This window comes from Diplotaxodon limnothrissa, linkage group LG19 (assembly GCF_057381915.1).
Source record: "Diplotaxodon limnothrissa isolate DT_005_m linkage group LG19, D_limnothrissa_male_GT1.1, whole genome shotgun sequence".
Taxonomy (NCBI): Eukaryota; Metazoa; Chordata; class Actinopteri; order Cichliformes; family Cichlidae; genus Diplotaxodon; species Diplotaxodon limnothrissa.
Genome location: NC_140614.1, coordinates 33,941,918 through 33,960,478, shown reverse-complemented (window position 1 = coordinate 33,960,478; position 18,561 = coordinate 33,941,918). Strand labels below are relative to the sequence as shown.

Genomic DNA, 18,561 nt, shown 5'->3' with positions numbered 1-18,561 from the left:
GGGCAGGGGCACCACCAATCCCAGGAGGCACAGGCTGGTTAGGGTGTGGGGAAAGACTAGGCCCGGCTATGCCGGAACCTAAGTGCACGGTCCATCACTGGGACCGGTATTGGTGCCCCCTGTTCAAAAAATTACCCTTAAGCGGGTGTAGTGCACTGCGGTGGGCCTTCGCGACGTTTCGGCTCAATGTGGCCTTCCTCAGGCTGGCCCACCCGCTCTTTGTGTTTAGTTCTGCCACTCTGGGCCTTTTATACTCTTGTTTTTTACTTCTGTTTTCTTAACTTTTCTGTTTCTTAGTTTTTTCTGTTTCTCAGCTTTGGCTGCTTTAGCTCTCCCTTTTTTCTATCTTTCTGTTATTCTTTATTCTCACGGGACTTTCTGTCTTTCCGTGTACTTCTGTTTTTCTTTATTCTTTCTGTTATTCTTTATTCTTACGGGACTTTCTGTCTTTCCGTTTTTCTTTATTCTTTCTGTTATTCTTTATTCTTACGGGACTTTCTGTCTTTCCGTTTCTTTCTTTTCTGTCTTTTACGTGACTTTTTGTCTTTTTCTTTTTCTCTTTCTCTGTCTTACGTGACTTTCTCATATTTCTGTAAATGGCACCCCCTTCTCTTTAGACATCCCGTCCTATGTTCTGTATATTTCGTTTTTCTTTTATGGCACCCCCTTCTTATAAATCCTTTCCTTTTATTTCTGCTCTTTCTTGGCTTTTTACTCCTTATGTAGGCTTCTTTTTCCTTATGTAGGCTTTTAAGTTTCCCTTAGGGTTAGGGCTTGAAGGGGAGGGGGAGGGGGGCAAAGGGGTTAGGGTTAGGACAGGGTAGTGGGTGGGGGGCTCCCCAGAATGAGGGAGAGAGGCAATGGGCAGGGGCACCACCAATCCCAGGAGGCACAGGCTGGTTAGGGTGTGGGGAAAGACTAGGCCCGGCTATGCCGGAACCTAAGTGCACGGTCCATCACTGGGACCGGTATTGGTGCCCCCTGTTCAAAAAATTACCCTTAAGCGGGTGTAGTGCACTGCGGTGGGCCTTCGCGACGTTTCGGCTCAATGTGGCCTTCCTCAGGCTGGCCCACCCGCTCTTTGTGTTTAGTTCTGCCACTCTGGGCCTTTTATACTCTTGTTTTTTACTTCTGTTTTTCTTAACTTTTCTGTTTCTTAGTTTTTTCTGTTTCTCAGCTTTGGCTGCTTTAGCTCTCCCTTTTTTTCTATCTTTCTGTTATTCTTTATTCTCACGGGACTTTCTGTCTTTCCGTGTACTTCTGTTTTTCTTTATTCTTTCTGTTATTCTTTATTCTTACGGGACTTTCTGTCTTTCCGTTTTTCTTTATTCTTTCTGTTATTCTTTATTCTTACGGGACTTTCTGTCTTTCCGTTTCTTTCTTTTCTGTCTTTTACGTGACTTTTTGTCTTTTTCTTTTTCTCTTTCTCTGTCTTACGTGACTTTCTCATATTTCTGTAAATGGCACCCCCTTCTCTTTAGACATCCCGTCCTATGTTCTGTATATTTCGTTTTTCTTTTATGGCACCCCCTTCTTATAAATCCTTTCCTTTTATTTCTGCTCTTTCTTGGCTTTTTACTCCTTATGTAGGCTTCTTTTTCCTTATGTAGGCTTTTAAGTTTCCCTTAGGGTTAGGGCTTGAAGGGGAGGGGGGAGGGGGGCAAAGGGGTTAGGGTTAGGACAGGGTAGTGGGTGGGGGGCTCCCCAGAATGAGGGAGAGAGGCAATGGGCAGGGGCACCACCAATCCCAGGAGGCACAGGCTGGTTAGGGTGTGGGGAAAGACTAGGCCCGGCTATGCCGGAACCTAAGTGCACGGTCCATCACTGGGACCGGTATTGGTGCCCCCTGTTCAAAAAAATTACCCTTAAGCGGGTGTAGTGCACTGCGGTGGGCCTTCGCGACGTTTCGGCTCAATGTGGCCTTCCTCAGGCTGGCCCACCCGCTCTTTGTGTTTAGTTCTGCCACTCTGGGCCTTTTATACTCTTGTTTTTTACTTCTGTTTTTCTTAACTTTTCTGTTTCTTAGTTTTTTCTGTTTCTCAGCTTTGGCTGCTTTAGCTCTCCCTTTTTCTATCTTTCTGTTATTCTTTATTCTCACGGGACTTTCTGTCTTTCCGTGTACTTCTGTTTTTCTTTATTCTTTCTGTTATTCTTTATTCTTACGGGACTTTCTGTCTTTCCGTTTTTCTTTATTCTTTCTGTTATTCTTTATTCTTACGGGACTTTCTGTCTTTCCGTTTCTTTCTTTTCTGTCTTTTACGTGACTTTTTGTCTTTTTCTTTTTCTCTTTCTCTGTCTTACGTGACTTTCTCATATTTCTGTAAATGGCACCCCCTTCTCTTTAGACATCCCGTCCTATGTTCTGTATATTTCGTTTTTCTTTTATGGCACCCCCTTCTTATAAATCCTTTCCTTTTATTTCTGCTCTTTCTTGGCTTTTTACTCCTTATGTAGGCTTCTTTTTCCTTATGTAGGCTTTTAAGTTTCCCTTAGGGTTAGGGCTTGAAGGGGAGGGGGGAGGGGGGCAAAGGGGTTAGGGTTAGGACAGGGTAGTGGGTGGGGGGCTCCCCAGAATGAGGGAGAGAGGCAATGGGCAGGGGCACCACCAATCCCAGGAGGCACAGGCTGGTTAGGGTGTGGGGAAAGACTAGGCCCGGCTATGCCGGAACCTAAGTGCACGGTCCATCACTGGGACCGGTATTGGTGCCCCCTGTTCAAAAAATTACCCTTAAGCGGGTGTAGTGCACTGCGGTGGGCCTTCGCGACGTTTCGGCTCAATGTGGCCTTCCTCAGGCTGGCCCACCCGCTCTTTGTGTTTAGTTCTGCCACTCTGGGCCTTTTATACTCTTGTTTTTTACTTCTGTTTTTCTTAACTTTTCTGTTTCTTAGTTTTTTCTGTTTCTCAGCTTTGGCTGCTTTAGCTCTCCCTTTTTTCTATCTTTCTGTTATTCTTTATTCTCACGGGACTTTCTGTCTTTCCGGTGTACTTCTGTTTTTCTTTATTCTTTCTGTTATTCTTTATTCTTACGGGACTTTCTGTCTTTCCGTTTTTCTTTATTCTTTCTGTTATTCTTTATTCTTACGGGACTTTCTGTCTTTCCGTTTCTTTCTTTTCTGTCTTTACGTGACTTTTTGTCTTTTTCTTTTTCTCTTTCTCTGTCTTACGTGACTTTCTCATATTTCTGTAAATGGCACCCCCTTCTCTTTAGACATCCCGTCCTATGTTCTGTATATTTCGTTTTTCTTTTATGGCACCCCCTTCTTATAAATCCTTTCCTTTTATTTCTGCTCTTTCTTGGCTTTTTACTCCTTATGTAGGCTTCTTTTTCCTTATGTAGGCTTTTAAGTTTCCCTTAGGGTTAGGGCTTGAAGGGGAGGGGGGAGGGGGGCAAAGGGGTTAGGGTTAGGACAGGGTAGTGGGTGGGGGGCTCCCCAGAATGAGGGAGAGAGGCAATGGGGCAGGGGCACCACCAATCCCAGGAGGCACAGGCTGGTTAGGGTGTGGGGAAAGACTAGGCCCGGCTATGCCGGAACCTAAGTGCACGGTCCATCACTGGGACCGGTATTGGTGCCCCCTGTTCAAAAAATTACCCTTAAGCGGGTGTAGTGCACTGCGGTGGGCCTTCGCGACGTTTCGGCTCAATGTGGCCTTCCTCAGGCTGGCCCACCCGCTCTTTGTGTTTAGTTCTGCCACTCTGGGCCTTTTATACTCTTGTTTTTTACTTCTGTTTTTCTTAACTTTTCTGTTTCTTAGTTTTTTTCTGTTTCTCAGCTTTGGCTGCTTTAGCTCTCCCTTTTTTCTATCTTTCTGTTATTCTTTATTCTCACGGGACTTTCTGTCTTTCCGTGTACTTCTGTTTTTCTTTATTCTTTCTGTTATTCTTTATTCTTACGGGACTTTCTGTCTTTCCGTTTTTTCTTTATTCTTTCTGTTATTCTTTATTCTTACGGGACTTTCTGTCTTTCCGTTTCTTTCTTTTCTGTCTTTTACGTGACTTTTTGTCTTTTTCTTTTTCTCTTTCTCTGTCTTACGTGACTTTCTCATATTTCTGTAAATGGCACCCCCTTCTCTTTAGACATCCCGTCCTATGTTCTGTATATTTCGTTTTTCTTTTATGGCACCCCCTTCTTATAAATCCTTTCCTTTTATTTCTGCTCTTTCTTGGCTTTTTACTCCTTATGTAGGCTTCTTTTTCCTTATGTAGGCTTTTAAGTTTCCCTTAGGGTTAGGGCTTGAAGGGGAGGGGGGAGGGGGGCAAAGGGGTTAGGGTTAGGACAGGGTAGTGGGTGGGGGGCTCCCCAGAATGAGGGAGAGAGGCAATGGGCAGGGGCACCACCAATCCCAGGAGGCACAGGCTGGTTAGGGTGTGGGGAAAGACTAGGCCCGGCTATGCCGGAACCTAAGTGCACGGTCCATCACCTGGGACCGGTATTGGTGCCCCCTGTTCAAAAAATTACCCTTAAGCGGGTGTAGTGCACTGCGGTGGGCCTTCGCGACGTTTCGGCTCAATGTGGCCTTCCTCAGGCTGGCCCACCCGCTCTTTGTGTTTAGTTCTGCCACTCTGGGCCTTTTATACTCTTGTTTTTTACTTCTGTTTTTCTTAACTTTTCTGTTTCTTAGTTTTTTCTGTTTCTCAGCTTTGGCTGCTTTAGCTCTCCCTTTTTTCTATCTTTCTGTTATTCTTTATTCTCACGGGACTTTCTGTCTTTCCGTGTACTTCTGTTTTTTCTTTATTCTTTCTGTTATTCTTTATTCTTACGGGACTTTCTGTCTTTCCGTTTTTCTTTATTCTTTCTGTTATTCTTTATTCTTACGGGACTTTCTGTCTTTCCGTTTCTTTCTTTTCTGTCTTTTACGTGACTTTTTGTCTTTTTCTTTTTCTCTTTCTCTGTCTTACGTGACTTTCTCATATTTCTGTAAATGGCACCCCCTTCTCTTTAGACATCCCGTCCTATGTTCTGTATATTTCGTTTTTCTTTTATGGCACCCCCTTCTTATAAATCCTTTCCTTTTATTTCTGCTCTTTCTTGGCTTTTTACTCCTTATGTAGGCTTCTTTTTCCTTATGTAGGCTTTTAAGTTTCCCTTAGGGTTAGGGCTTGAAGGGGAGGGGGGAGGGGGGCAAAGGGGTTAGGGTTAGGACAGGGTAGTGGGTGGGGGGCTCCCCAGAATGAGGGAGAGAGGCAATGGGCAGGGGCACCACCAATCCCAGGAGGCACAGGCTGGTTAGGGTGTGGGGAAAGACTAGGCCCGGCTATGCCGGAACCTAAGTGCACGGTCCATCACTGGGACCGGTATTGGTGCCCCCTGTTCAAAAAATTACCCTTAAGCGGGTGTAGTGCACTGCGGTGGGCCTTCGCGACGTTTCGGCTCAATGTGGCCTTCCTCAGGCTGGCCCACCCGCTCTTTGTGTTTAGTTCTGCCACTCTGGGCCTTTTATACTCTTGTTTTTTACTTCTGTTTTTCTTAACTTTTCTGTTTCTTAGTTTTTTCTGTTTCTCAGCTTTGGCTGCTTTAGCTCTCCCTTTTTTCTATCTTTCTGTTATTCTTTATTCTCACGGGACTTTCTGTCTTTCCGTGTACTTCTGTTTTTCTTTATTCTTTCTGTTATTCTTTATTCTTACGGGACTTTCTGTCTTTCCGTTTTTCTTTATTCTTTCTGTTATTCTTTATTCTTACGGGACTTTCTGTCTTTCCGTTTCTTTCTTTTCTGTCTTTTACGTGACTTTTTGTCTTTTTCTTTTTCTCTTTCTCTGTCTTACGTGACTTTCTCATATTTCTGTAAATGGCACCCCCTTCTCTTTAGACATCCCGTCCTATGTTCTGTATATTTCGTTTTTCTTTTATGGCACCCCCTTCTTATAAATCCTTTCCTTTTATTTCTGCTCTTTCTTGGCTTTTTACTCCTTATGTAGGCTTCTTTTTCCTTATGTAGGCTTTTAAGTTTCCCTTAGGGTTAGGGCTTGAAGGGGAGGGGGGAGGGGGGCAAAGGGGTTAGGGTTAGGACAGGGTAGTGGGTGGGGGGCTCCCCAGAATGAGGGAGAGAGGCAATGGGCAGGGGCACCACCAATCCCAGGAGGCACAGGCTGGTTAGGGTGTGGGGAAAGACTAGGCCCGGCTATGCCGGAACCTAAGTGCACGGTCCATCACTGGGACCGGTATTGGTGCCCCCTGTTCAAAAAATTACCCTTAAGCGGGTGTAGTGCACTGCGGTGGGCCTTCGCGACGTTTCGGCTCAATGTGGCCTTCCTCAGGCTGGCCCACCCGCTCTTTGTGTTTAGTTCTGCCACTCTGGGCCTTTTATACTCTTGTTTTTTACTTCTGTTTTTCTTAACTTTTCTGTTTCTTAGTTTTTTCTGTTTCTCAGCTTTGGCTGCTTTAGCTCTCCCTTTTTTCTATCTTTCTGTTATTCTTTATTCTCACGGGACTTTCTGTCTTTCCGTGTACTTCTGTTTTTCTTTATTCTTTCTGTTATTCTTTATTCTTACGGGACTTTCTGTCTTTCCGTTTTTCTTTATTCTTTCTGTTATTCTTTATTCTTACGGGACTTTCTGTCTTTCCGTTTCTTTCTTTTCTGTCTTTTACGTGACTTTTTGTCTTTTTCTTTTTCTCTTTCTCTGTCTTACGTGACTTTCTCATATTTCTGTAAATGGCACCCCCTTCTCTTTAGACATCCCGTCCTATGTTCTGTATATTTCGTTTTTCTTTTATGGCACCCCCTTCTTATAAATCCTTTCCTTTTATTTCTGCTCTTTCTTGGCTTTTTACTCCTTATGTAGGCTTCTTTTTCCTTATGTAGGCTTTTAAGTTTCCCTTAGGGTTAGGGCTTGAAGGGGAGGGGGGAGGGGGGCAAAGGGGTTAGGGTTAGGACAGGGTAGTGGGTGGGGGGCTCCCCAGAATGAGGGAGAGAGGCAATGGGCAGGGGCACCACCAATCCCAGGAGGCACAGGCTGGTTAGGGTGTGGGGAAAGACTAGGCCCGGCTATGCCGGAACCTAAGTGCACGGTCCATCACTGGGACCGGTATTGGTGCCCCCTGTTCAAAAAATTACCCTTAAGCGGGTGTAGTGCACTGCGGTGGGCCTTCGCGACGTTTCGGCTCAATGTGGCCTTCCTCAGGCTGGCCCACCCGCTCTTTGTGTTTAGTTCTGCCACTCTGGGCCTTTTATACTCTTGTTTTTTACTTCTGTTTTTCTTAACTTTTCTGTTTCTTAGTTTTTTCTGTTTCTCAGCTTTGGCTGCTTTAGCTCTCCCTTTTTTCTATCTTTCTGTTATTCTTTATTCTCACGGGACTTTCTGTCTTTCCGTGTACTTCTGTTTTTCTTTATTCTTTCTGTTATTCTTTATTCTTACGGGACTTTCTGTCTTTCCGTTTTTCTTTATTCTTTCTGTTATTCTTTATTCTTACGGGACTTTCTGTCTTTCCGTTTCTTTCTTTTCTGTCTTTTACGTGACTTTTTGTCTTTTTCTTTTTCTCTTTCTCTGTCTTACGTGACTTTCTCATATTTCTGTAAATGGCACCCCCTTCTCTTTAGACATCCCGTCCTATGTTCTGTATATTTCGTTTTTCTTTTATGGCACCCCCTTCTTATAAATCCTTTCCTTTTATTTCTGCTCTTTCTTGGCTTTTTACTCCTTATGTAGGCTTCTTTTTCCTTATGTAGGCTTTTAAGTTTCCCTTAGGGTTAGGGCTTGAAGGGGAGGGGGGAGGGGGGCAAAGGGGTTAGGGTTAGGACAGGGTAGTGGGTGGGGGGCTCCCCAGAATGAGGGAGAGAGGCAATGGGCAGGGGCACCACCAATCCCAGGAGGCACAGGCTGGTTAGGGTGTGGGGAAAGACTAGGCCCGGCTATGCCGGAACCTAAGTGCACGGTCCATCACTGGGACCGGTATTGGTGCCCCCTGTTCAAAAAATTACCCTTAAGCGGGTGTAGTGCACTGCGGTGGGCCTTCGCGACGTTTCGGCTCAATGTGGCCTTCCTCAGGCTGGCCCACCCGCTCTTTGTGTTTAGTTCTGCCACTCTGGGCCTTTTATACTCTTGTTTTTTACTTCTGTTTTTCTTAACTTTTCTGTTTCTTAGTTTTTTCTGTTTCTCAGCTTTGGCTGCTTTAGCTCTCCCTTTTTTCTATCTTTCTGTTATTCTTTATTCTCACGGGACTTTCTGTCTTTCCGTGTACTTCTGTTTTTCTTTATTCTTTCTGTTATTCTTTATTCTTACGGGACTTTCTGTCTTTCCGTTTTTCTTTATTCTTTCTGTTATTCTTTATTCTTACGGGACTTTCTGTCTTTCCGTTTCTTTCTTTTCTGTCTTTTACGTGACTTTTTGTCTTTTTCTTTTTCTCTTTCTCTGTCTTACGTGACTTTCTCATATTTCTGTAAATGGCACCCCCTTCTCTTTAGACATCCCGTCCTATGTTCTGTATATTTCGTTTTTCTTTTATGGCACCCCCTTCTTATAAATCCTTTCCTTTTATTTCTGCTCTTTCTTGGCTTTTTACTCCTTATGTAGGCTTCTTTTTCCTTATGTAGGCTTTTAAGTTTCCCTTAGGGTTAGGGCTTGAAGGGGAGGGGGGAGGGGGGCAAAGGGGTTAGGGTTAGGACAGGGTAGTGGGTGGGGGGCTCCCCAGAATGAGGGAGAGAGGCAATGGGCAGGGGCACCACCAATCCCAGGAGGCACAGGCTGGTTAGGGTGTGGGGAAAGACTAGGCCCGGCTATGCCGGAACCTAAGTGCACGGTCCATCACTGGGACCGGTATTGGTGCCCCCTGTTCAAAAAATTACCCTTAAGCGGGTGTAGTGCACTGCGGTGGGCCTTCGCGACGTTTCGGCTCAATGTGGCCTTCCTCAGGCTGGCCCACCCGCTCTTTGTGTTTAGTTCTGCCACTCTGGGCCTTTTATACTCTTGTTTTTTACTTCTGTTTTTCTTAACTTTTCTGTTTCTTAGTTTTTTCTGTTTCTCAGCTTTGGCTGCTTTAGCTCTCCCTTTTTTCTATCTTTCTGTTATTCTTTATTCTCACGGGACTTTCTGTCTTTCCGTGTACTTCTGTTTTTCTTTATTCTTTCTGTTATTCTTTATTCTTACGGGACTTTCTGTCTTTCCGTTTTTCTTTATTCTTTCTGTTATTCTTTATTCTTACGGGACTTTCTGTCTTTCCGTTTCTTTCTTTTCTGTCTTTTACGTGACTTTTTGTCTTTTTCTTTTTCTCTTTCTCTGTCTTACGTGACTTTCTCATATTTCTGTAAATGGCACCCCCTTCTCTTTAGACATCCCGTCCTATGTTCTGTATATTTCGTTTTTCTTTTATGGCACCCCCTTCTTATAAATCCTTTCCTTTTATTTCTGCTCTTTCTTGGCTTTTTACTCCTTATGTAGGCTTCTTTTTCCTTATGTAGGCTTTTAAGTTTCCCTTAGGGTTAGGGCTTGAAGGGGAGGGGGGAGGGGGGCAAAGGGGTTAGGGTTAGGACAGGGTAGTGGGTGGGGGGCTCCCCAGAATGAGGGAGAGAGGCAATGGGCAGGGGCACCACCAATCCCAGGAGGCACAGGCTGGTTAGGGTGTGGGGAAAGACTAGGCCCGGCTATGCCGGAACCTAAGTGCACGGTCCATCACTGGGACCGGTATTGGTGCCCCCTGTTCAAAAAATTACCCTTAAGCGGGTGTAGTGCACTGCGGTGGGCCTTCGCGACGTTTCGGCTCAATGTGGCCTTCCTCAGGCTGGCCCACCCGCTCTTTGTGTTTAGTTCTGCCACTCTGGGCCTTTTATACTCTTGTTTTTTACTTCTGTTTTTCTTAACTTTTCTGTTTCTTAGTTTTTTCTGTTTCTCAGCTTTGGCTGCTTTAGCTCTCCCTTTTTTCTATCTTTCTGTTATTCTTTATTCTCACGGGACTTTCTGTCTTTCCGTGTACTTCTGTTTTTCTTTATTCTTTCTGTTATTCTTTATTCTTACGGGACTTTCTGTCTTTCCGTTTTTCTTTATTCTTTCTGTTATTCTTTATTCTTACGGGACTTTCTGTCTTTCCGTTTCTTTCTTTTCTGTCTTTTACGTGACTTTTTGTCTTTTTCTTTTTCTCTTTCTCTGTCTTACGTGACTTTCTCATATTTCTGTAAATGGCACCCCCTTCTCTTTAGACATCCCGTCCTATGTTCTGTATATTTCGTTTTTCTTTTATGGCACCCCCTTCTTATAAATCCTTTCCTTTTATTTCTGCTCTTTCTTGGCTTTTTACTCCTTATGTAGGCTTCTTTTTCCTTATGTAGGCTTTTAAGTTTCCCTTAGGGTTAGGGCTTGAAGGGGAGGGGGGAGGGGGGCAAAGGGGTTAGGGTTAGGACAGGGTAGTGGGTGGGGGGCTCCCCAGAATGAGGGAGAGAGGCAATGGGCAGGGGCACCACCAATCCCAGGAGGCACAGGCTGGTTAGGGTGTGGGGAAAGACTAGGCCCGGCTATGCCGGAACCTAAGTGCACGGTCCATCACTGGGACCGGTATTGGTGCCCCCTGTTCAAAAAATTACCCTTAAGCGGGTGTAGTGCACTGCGGTGGGCCTTCGCGACGTTTCGGCTCAATGTGGCCTTCCTCAGGCTGGCCCACCCGCTCTTTGTGTTTAGTTCTGCCACTCTGGGCCTTTTATACTCTTGTTTTTTACTTCTGTTTTTCTTAACTTTTCTGTTTCTTAGTTTTTTCTGTTTCTCAGCTTTGGCTGCTTTAGCTCTCCCTTTTTTCTATCTTTCTGTTATTCTTTATTCTCACGGGACTTTCTGTCTTTCCGTGTACTTCTGTTTTTCTTTATTCTTTCTGTTATTCTTTATTCTTACGGGACTTTCTGTCTTTCCGTTTTTCTTTATTCTTTCTGTTATTCTTTATTCTTACGGGACTTTCTGTCTTTCCGTTTCTTTCTTTTCTGTCTTTTACGTGACTTTTTGTCTTTTTCTTTTTCTCTTTCTCTGTCTTACGTGACTTTCTCATATTTCTGTAAATGGCACCCCCTTCTCTTTAGACATCCCGTCCTATGTTCTGTATATTTCGTTTTTCTTTTATGGCACCCCCTTCTTATAAATCCTTTCCTTTTATTTCTGCTCTTTCTTGGCTTTTTACTCCTTATGTAGGCTTCTTTTTCCTTATGTAGGCTTTTAAGTTTCCCTTAGGGTTAGGGCTTGAAGGGGAGGGGGGAGGGGGGCAAAGGGGTTAGGGTTAGGACAGGGTAGTGGGTGGGGGGCTCCCCAGAATGAGGGAGAGAGGCAATGGGCAGGGGCACCACCAATCCCAGGAGGCACAGGCTGGTTAGGGTGTGGGGAAAGACTAGGCCCGGCTATGCCGGAACCTAAGTGCACGGTCCATCACTGGGACCGGTATTGGTGCCCCCTGTTCAAAAAATTACCCTTAAGCGGGTGTAGTGCACTGCGGTGGGCCTTCGCGACGTTTCGGCTCAATGTGGCCTTCCTCAGGCTGGCCCACCCGCTCTTTGTGTTTAGTTCTGCCACTCTGGGCCTTTTATACTCTTGTTTTTTACTTCTGTTTTTCTTAACTTTTCTGTTTCTTAGTTTTTTCTGTTTCTCAGCTTTGGCTGCTTTAGCTCTCCCTTTTTTCTATCTTTCTGTTATTCTTTATTCTCACGGGACTTTCTGTCTTTCCGTGTACTTCTGTTTTTCTTTATTCTTTCTGTTATTCTTTATTCTTACGGGACTTTCTGTCTTTCCGTTTTTCTTTATTCTTTCTGTTATTCTTTATTCTTACGGGACTTTCTGTCTTTCCGTTTCTTTCTTTTCTGTCTTTTACGTGACTTTTTGTCTTTTTCTTTTTCTCTTTCTCTGTCTTACGTGACTTTCTCATATTTCTGTAAATGGCACCCCCTTCTCTTTAGACATCCCGTCCTATGTTCTGTATATTTCGTTTTTCTTTTATGGCACCCCCTTCTTATAAATCCTTTCCTTTTATTTCTGCTCTTTCTTGGCTTTTTACTCCTTATGTAGGCTTCTTTTTCCTTATGTAGGCTTTTAAGTTTCCCTTAGGGTTAGGGCTTGAAGGGGAGGGGGGAGGGGGGCAAAGGGGTTAGGGTTAGGACAGGGTAGTGGGTGGGGGGCTCCCCAGAATGAGGGAGAGAGGCAATGGGCAGGGGCACCACCAATCCCAGGAGGCACAGGCTGGTTAGGGTGTGGGGAAAGACTAGGCCCGGCTATGCCGGAACCTAAGTGCACGGTCCATCACTGGGACCGGTATTGGTGCCCCCTGTTCAAAAAATTACCCTTAAGCGGGTGTAGTGCACTGCGGTGGGCCTTCGCGACGTTTCGGCTCAATGTGGCCTTCCTCAGGCTGGCCCACCCGCTCTTTGTGTTTAGTTCTGCCACTCTGGGCCTTTTATACTCTTGTTTTTTACTTCTGTTTTTCTTAACTTTTCTGTTTCTTAGTTTTTTCTGTTTCTCAGCTTTGGCTGCTTTAGCTCTCCCTTTTTTCTATCTTTCTGTTATTCTTTATTCTCACGGGACTTTCTGTCTTTCCGTGTACTTCTGTTTTTCTTTATTCTTTCTGTTATTCTTTATTCTTACGGGACTTTCTGTCTTTCCGTTTTTCTTTATTCTTTCTGTTATTCTTTATTCTTACGGGACTTTCTGTCTTTCCGTTTCTTTCTTTTCTGTCTTTTACGTGACTTTTTGTCTTTTTCTTTTTCTCTTTCTCTGTCTTACGTGACTTTCTCATATTTCTGTAAATGGCACCCCCTTCTCTTTAGACATCCCGTCCTATGTTCTGTATATTTCGTTTTTCTTTTATGGCACCCCCTTCTTATAAATCCTTTCCTTTTATTTCTGCTCTTTCTTGGCTTTTTACTCCTTATGTAGGCTTCTTTTTCCTTATGTAGGCTTTTAAGTTTCCCTTAGGGTTAGGGCTTGAAGGGGAGGGGGGAGGGGGGCAAAGGGGTTAGGGTTAGGACAGGGTAGTGGGTGGGGGGCTCCCCAGAATGAGGGAGAGAGGCAATGGGCAGGGGCACCACCAATCCCAGGAGGCACAGGCTGGTTAGGGTGTGGGGAAAGACTAGGCCCGGCTATGCCGGAACCTAAGTGCACGGTCCATCACTGGGACCGGTATTGGTGCCCCCTGTTCAAAAAATTACCCTTAAGCGGGTGTAGTGCACTGCGGTGGGCCTTCGCGACGTTTCGGCTCAATGTGGCCTTCCTCAGGCTGGCCCACCCGCTCTTTGTGTTTAGTTCTGCCACTCTGGGCCTTTTATACTCTTGTTTTTTACTTCTGTTTTTCTTAACTTTTCTGTTTCTTAGTTTTTTCTGTTTCTCAGCTTTGGCTGCTTTAGCTCTCCCTTTTTTCTATCTTTCTGTTATTCTTTATTCTCACGGGACTTTCTGTCTTTCCGTGTACTTCTGTTTTTCTTTATTCTTTCTGTTATTCTTTATTCTTACGGGACTTTCTGTCTTTCCGTTTTTCTTTATTCTTTCTGTTATTCTTTATTCTTACGGGACTTTCTGTCTTTCCGTTTCTTTCTTTTCTGTCTTTTACGTGACTTTTTGTCTTTTTCTTTTTCTCTTTCTCTGTCTTACGTGACTTTCTCATATTTCTGTAAATGGCACCCCCTTCTCTTTAGACATCCCGTCCTATGTTCTGTATATTTCGTTTTTCTTTTATGGCACCCCCTTCTTATAAATCCTTTCCTTTTATTTCTGCTCTTTCTTGGCTTTTTACTCCTTATGTAGGCTTCTTTTTCCTTATGTAGGCTTTTAAGTTTCCCTTAGGGTTAGGGCTTGAAGGGGAGGGGGGAGGGGGGCAAAGGGGTTAGGGTTAGGACAGGGTAGTGGGTGGGGGGCTCCCCAGAATGAGGGAGAGAGGCAATGGGCAGGGGCACCACCAATCCCAGGAGGCACAGGCTGGTTAGGGTGTGGGGAAAGACTAGGCCCGGCTATGCCGGAACCTAAGTGCACGGTCCATCACTGGGACCGGTATTGGTGCCCCCTGTTCAAAAAATTACCCTTAAGCGGGTGTAGTGCACTGCGGTGGGCCTTCGCGACGTTTCGGCTCAATGTGGCCTTCCTCAGGCTGGCCCACCCGCTCTTTGTGTTTAGTTCTGCCACTCTGGGCCTTTTATACTCTTGTTTTTTACTTCTGTTTTTCTTAACTTTTCTGTTTCTTAGTTTTTTCTGTTTCTCAGCTTTGGCTGCTTTAGCTCTCCCTTTTTTCTATCTTTCTGTTATTCTTTATTCTCACGGGACTTTCTGTCTTTCCGTGTACTTCTGTTTTTCTTTATTCTTTCTGTTATTCTTTATTCTTACGGGACTTTCTGTCTTTCCGTTTTTCTTTATTCTTTCTGTTATTCTTTATTCTTACGGGACTTTCTGTCTTTCCGTTTCTTTCTTTTCTGTCTTTTACGTGACTTTTTGTCTTTTTCTTTTTCTCTTTCTCTGTCTTACGTGACTTTCTCATATTTCTGTAAATGGCACCCCCTTCTCTTTAGACATCCCGTCCTATGTTCTGTATATTTCGTTTTTCTTTTATGGCACCCCCTTCTTATAAATCCTTTCCTTTTATTTCTGCTCTTTCTTGGCTTTTTACTCCTTATGTAGGCTTCTTTTTCCTTATGTAGGCTTTTAAGTTTCCCTTAGGGTTAGGGCTTGAAGGGGAGGGGGGAGGGGGGCAAAGGGGTTAGGGTTAGGACAGGGTAGTGGGTGGGGGGCTCCCCAGAATGAGGGAGAGAGGCAATGGGCAGGGGCACCACCAATCCCAGGAGGCACAGGCTGGTTAGGGTGTGGGGAAAGACTAGGCCCGGCTATGCCGGAACCTAAGTGCACGGTCCATCACTGGGACCGGTATTGGTGCCCCCTGTTCAAAAAATTACCCTTAAGCGGGTGTAGTGCACTGCGGTGGGCCTTCGCGACGTTTCGGCTCAATGTGGCCTTCCTCAGGCTGGCCCACCCGCTCTTTGTGTTTAGTTCTGCCACTCTGGGCCTTTTATACTCTTGTTTTTTACTTCTGTTTTTCTTAACTTTTCTGTTTCTTAGTTTTTTCTGTTTCTCAGCTTTGGCTGCTTTAGCTCTCCCTTTTTTCTATCTTTCTGTTATTCTTTATTCTCACGGGACTTTCTGTCTTTCCGTGTACTTCTGTTTTTCTTTATTCTTTCTGTTATTCTTTATTCTTACGGGACTTTCTGTCTTTCCGTTTTTCTTTATTCTTTCTGTTATTCTTTATTCTTACGGGACTTTCTGTCTTTCCGTTTCTTTCTTTTCTGTCTTTTACGTGACTTTTTGTCTTTTTCTTTTTCTCTTTCTCTGTCTTACGTGACTTTCTCATATTTCTGTAAATGGCACCCCCTTCTCTTTAGACATCCCGTCCTATGTTCTGTATATTTCGTTTTTCTTTTATGGCACCCCCTTCTTATAAATCCTTTCCTTTTATTTCTGCTCTTTCTTGGCTTTTTACTCCTTATGTAGGCTTCTTTTTCCTTATGTAGGCTTTTAAGTTTCCCTTAGGGTTAGGGCTTGAAGGGGAGGGGGGAGGGGGGCAAAGGGGTTAGGGTTAGGACAGGGTAGTGGGTGGGGGGCTCCCCAGAATGAGGGAGAGAGGCAATGGGCAGGGGCACCACCAATCCCAGGAGGCACAGGCTGGTTAGGGTGTGGGGAAAGACTAGGCCCGGCTATGCCGGAACCTAAGTGCACGGTCCATCACTGGGACCGGTATTGGTGCCCCCTGTTCAAAAAATTACCCTTAAGCGGGTGTAGTGCACTGCGGTGGGCCTTCGCGACGTTTCGGCTCAATGTGGCCTTCCTCAGGCTGGCCCACCCGCTCTTTGTGTTTAGTTCTGCCACTCTGGGCCTTTTATACTCTTGTTTTTTACTTCTGTTTTTCTTAACTTTTCTGTTTCTTAGTTTTTTCTGTTTCTCAGCTTTGGCTGCTTTAGCTCTCCCTTTTTTCTATCTTTCTGTTATTCTTTATTCTCACGGGACTTTCTGTCTTTCCGTGTACTTCTGTTTTTCTTTATTCTTTCTGTTATTCTTTATTCTTACGGGACTTTCTGTCTTTCCGTTTTTCTTTATTCTTTCTGTTATTCTTTATTCTTACGGGACTTTCTGTCTTTCCGTTTCTTTCTTTTCTGTCTTTTACGTGACTTTTTGTCTTTTTCTTTTTCTCTTTCTCTGTCTTACGTGACTTTCTCATATTTCTGTAAATGGCACCCCCTTCTCTTTAGACATCCCGTCCTATGTTCTGTATATTTCGTTTTTCTTTTATGGCACCCCCTTCTTATAAATCCTTTCCTTTTATTTCTGCTCTTTCTTGGCTTTTTACTCCTTATGTAGGCTTCTTTTTCCTTATGTAGGCTTTTAAGTTTCCCTTAGGGTTAGGGCTTGAAGGGGAGGGGGGAGGGGGGCAAAGGGGTTAGGGTTAGGACAGGGTAGTGGGTGGGGGGCTCCCCAGAATGAGGGAGAGAGGCAATGGGCAGGGGCACCACCAATCCCAGGAGGCACAGGCTGGTTAGGGTGTGGGGAAAGACTAGGCCCGGCTATGCCGGAACCTAAGTGCACGGTCCATCACTGGGACCGGTATTGGTGCCCCCTGTTCAAAAAATTACCCTTAAGCGGGTGTAGTGCACTGCGGTGGGCCTTCGCGACGTTTCGGCTCAATGTGGCCTTCCTCAGGCTGGCCCACCCGCTCTTTGTGTTTAGTTCTGCCACTCTGGGCCTTTTATACTCTTGTTTTTTACTTCTGTTTTTCTTAACTTTTCTGTTTCTTAGTTTTTTCTGTTTCTCAGCTTTGGCTGCTTTAGCTCTCCCTTTTTTCTATCTTTCTGTTATTCTTTATTCTCACGGGACTTTCTGTCTTTCCGTGTACTTCTGTTTTTCTTTATTCTTTCTGTTATTCTTTATTCTTACGGGACTTTCTGTCTTTCCGTTTTTCTTTATTCTTTCTGTTATTCTTTATTCTTACGGGACTTTCTGTCTTTCCGTTTCTTTCTTTTCTGTCTTTTACGTGACTTTTTGTCTTTTTCTTTTTCTCTTTCTCTGTCTTACGTGACTTTCTCATATTTCTGTAAATGGCACCCCCTTCTCTTTAGACATCCCGTCCTATGTTCTGTATATTTCGTTTTTCTTTTATGGCACCCCCTTCTTATAAATCCTTTCCTTTTATTTCTGCTCTTTCTTGGCTTTTTACTCCTTATGTAGGCTTCTTTTTCCTTATGTAGGCTTTTAAGTTTCCCTTAGGGTTAGGGCTTGAAGGGGAGGGGGGAGGGGGGCAAAGGGGTTAGGGTTAGGACAGGGTAGTGGGTGGGGGGCTCCCCAGAATGAGGGAGAGAGGCAATGGGCAGGGGCACCACCAATCCCAGGAGGCACAGGCTGGTTAGGGTGTGGGGAAAGACTAGGCCCGGCTATGCCGGAACCTAAGTGCACGGTCCATCACTGGGACCGGTATTGGTGCCCCCTGTTCAAAAAATTACCCTTAAGCGGGTGTAGTGCACTGCGGTGGGCCTTCGCGACGTTTCGGCTCAATGTGGCCTTCCTCAGGCTGGCCCACCCGCTCTTTGTGTTTAGTTCTGCCACTCTGGGCCTTTTATACTCTTGTTTTTTACTTCTGTTTTTCTTAACTTTTCTGTTTCTTAGTTTTTTCTGTTTCTCAGCTTTGGCTGCTTTAGCTCTCCCTTTTTTCTATCTTTCTGTTATTCTTTATTCTCACGGGACTTTCTGTCTTTCCGTGTACTTCTGTTTTTCTTTATTCTTTCTGTTATTCTTTATTCTTACGGGACTTTCTGTCTTTCCGTTTTTCTTTATTCTTTCTGTTATTCTTTATTCTTACGGGACTTTCTGTCTTTCCGTTTCTTTCTTTTCTGTCTTTTACGTGACTTTTTGTCTTTTTCTTTTTCTCTTTCTCTGTCTTACGTGACTTTCTCATATTTCTGTAAATGGCACCCCCTTCTCTTTAGACATCCCGTCCTATGTTCTGTATATTTCGTTTTTCTTTTATGGCACCCCCTTCTTATAAATCCTTTCCTTTTATTTCTGCTCTTTCTTGGCTTTTTACTCCTTATGTAGGCTTCTTTTTCCTTATGTAGGCTTTTAAGTTTCCCTTAGGGTTAGGGCTTGAAGGGGAGGGGGGAGGGGGGCAAAGGGGTTAGGGTTAGGACAGGGTAGTGGGTGGGGGGCTCCCCAGAATGAGGGAGAGAGGCAATGGGCAGGGGCACCACCAATCCCAGGAGGCACAGGCTGGTTAGGGTGTGGGGAAAGACTAGGCCCGGCTATGCCGGAACCTAAGTGCACGGTCCATCACTGGGACCGGTATTGGTGCCCCCTGTTCAAAAAATTACCCTTAAGCGGGTGTAGTGCACTGCGGTGGGCCTTCGCGACGTTTCGGCTCAATGTGGCCTTCCTCAGGCTGGCCCACCCGCTCTTTGTGTTTAGTTCTGCCACTCTGGGCCTTTTATACTCTTGTTTTTTACTTCTGTTTTTCTTAACTTTTCTGTTTCTTAGTTTTTTCTGTTTCTCAGCTTTGGCTGCTTTAGCTCTCCCTTTTTTCTATCTTTCTGTTATTCTGTATTCTCACGGGACTTTCTGTCTTTCCGTGTACTTCTGTTTTTCTTTATTC

The 18,561-nt window shown here is 44.7% G+C and overlaps 1 protein-coding gene across 1 annotated transcript in view; it reads right to left on the bottom strand.

The window, feature by feature from the left end:
• Positions 1–18,561, bottom strand: part of LOC146612666 (uncharacterized) — a 46,625-nt gene that overhangs the window by 2,089 nt on the left and 25,975 nt on the right. The gene's annotated exons all lie outside the window — the stretch shown is intronic.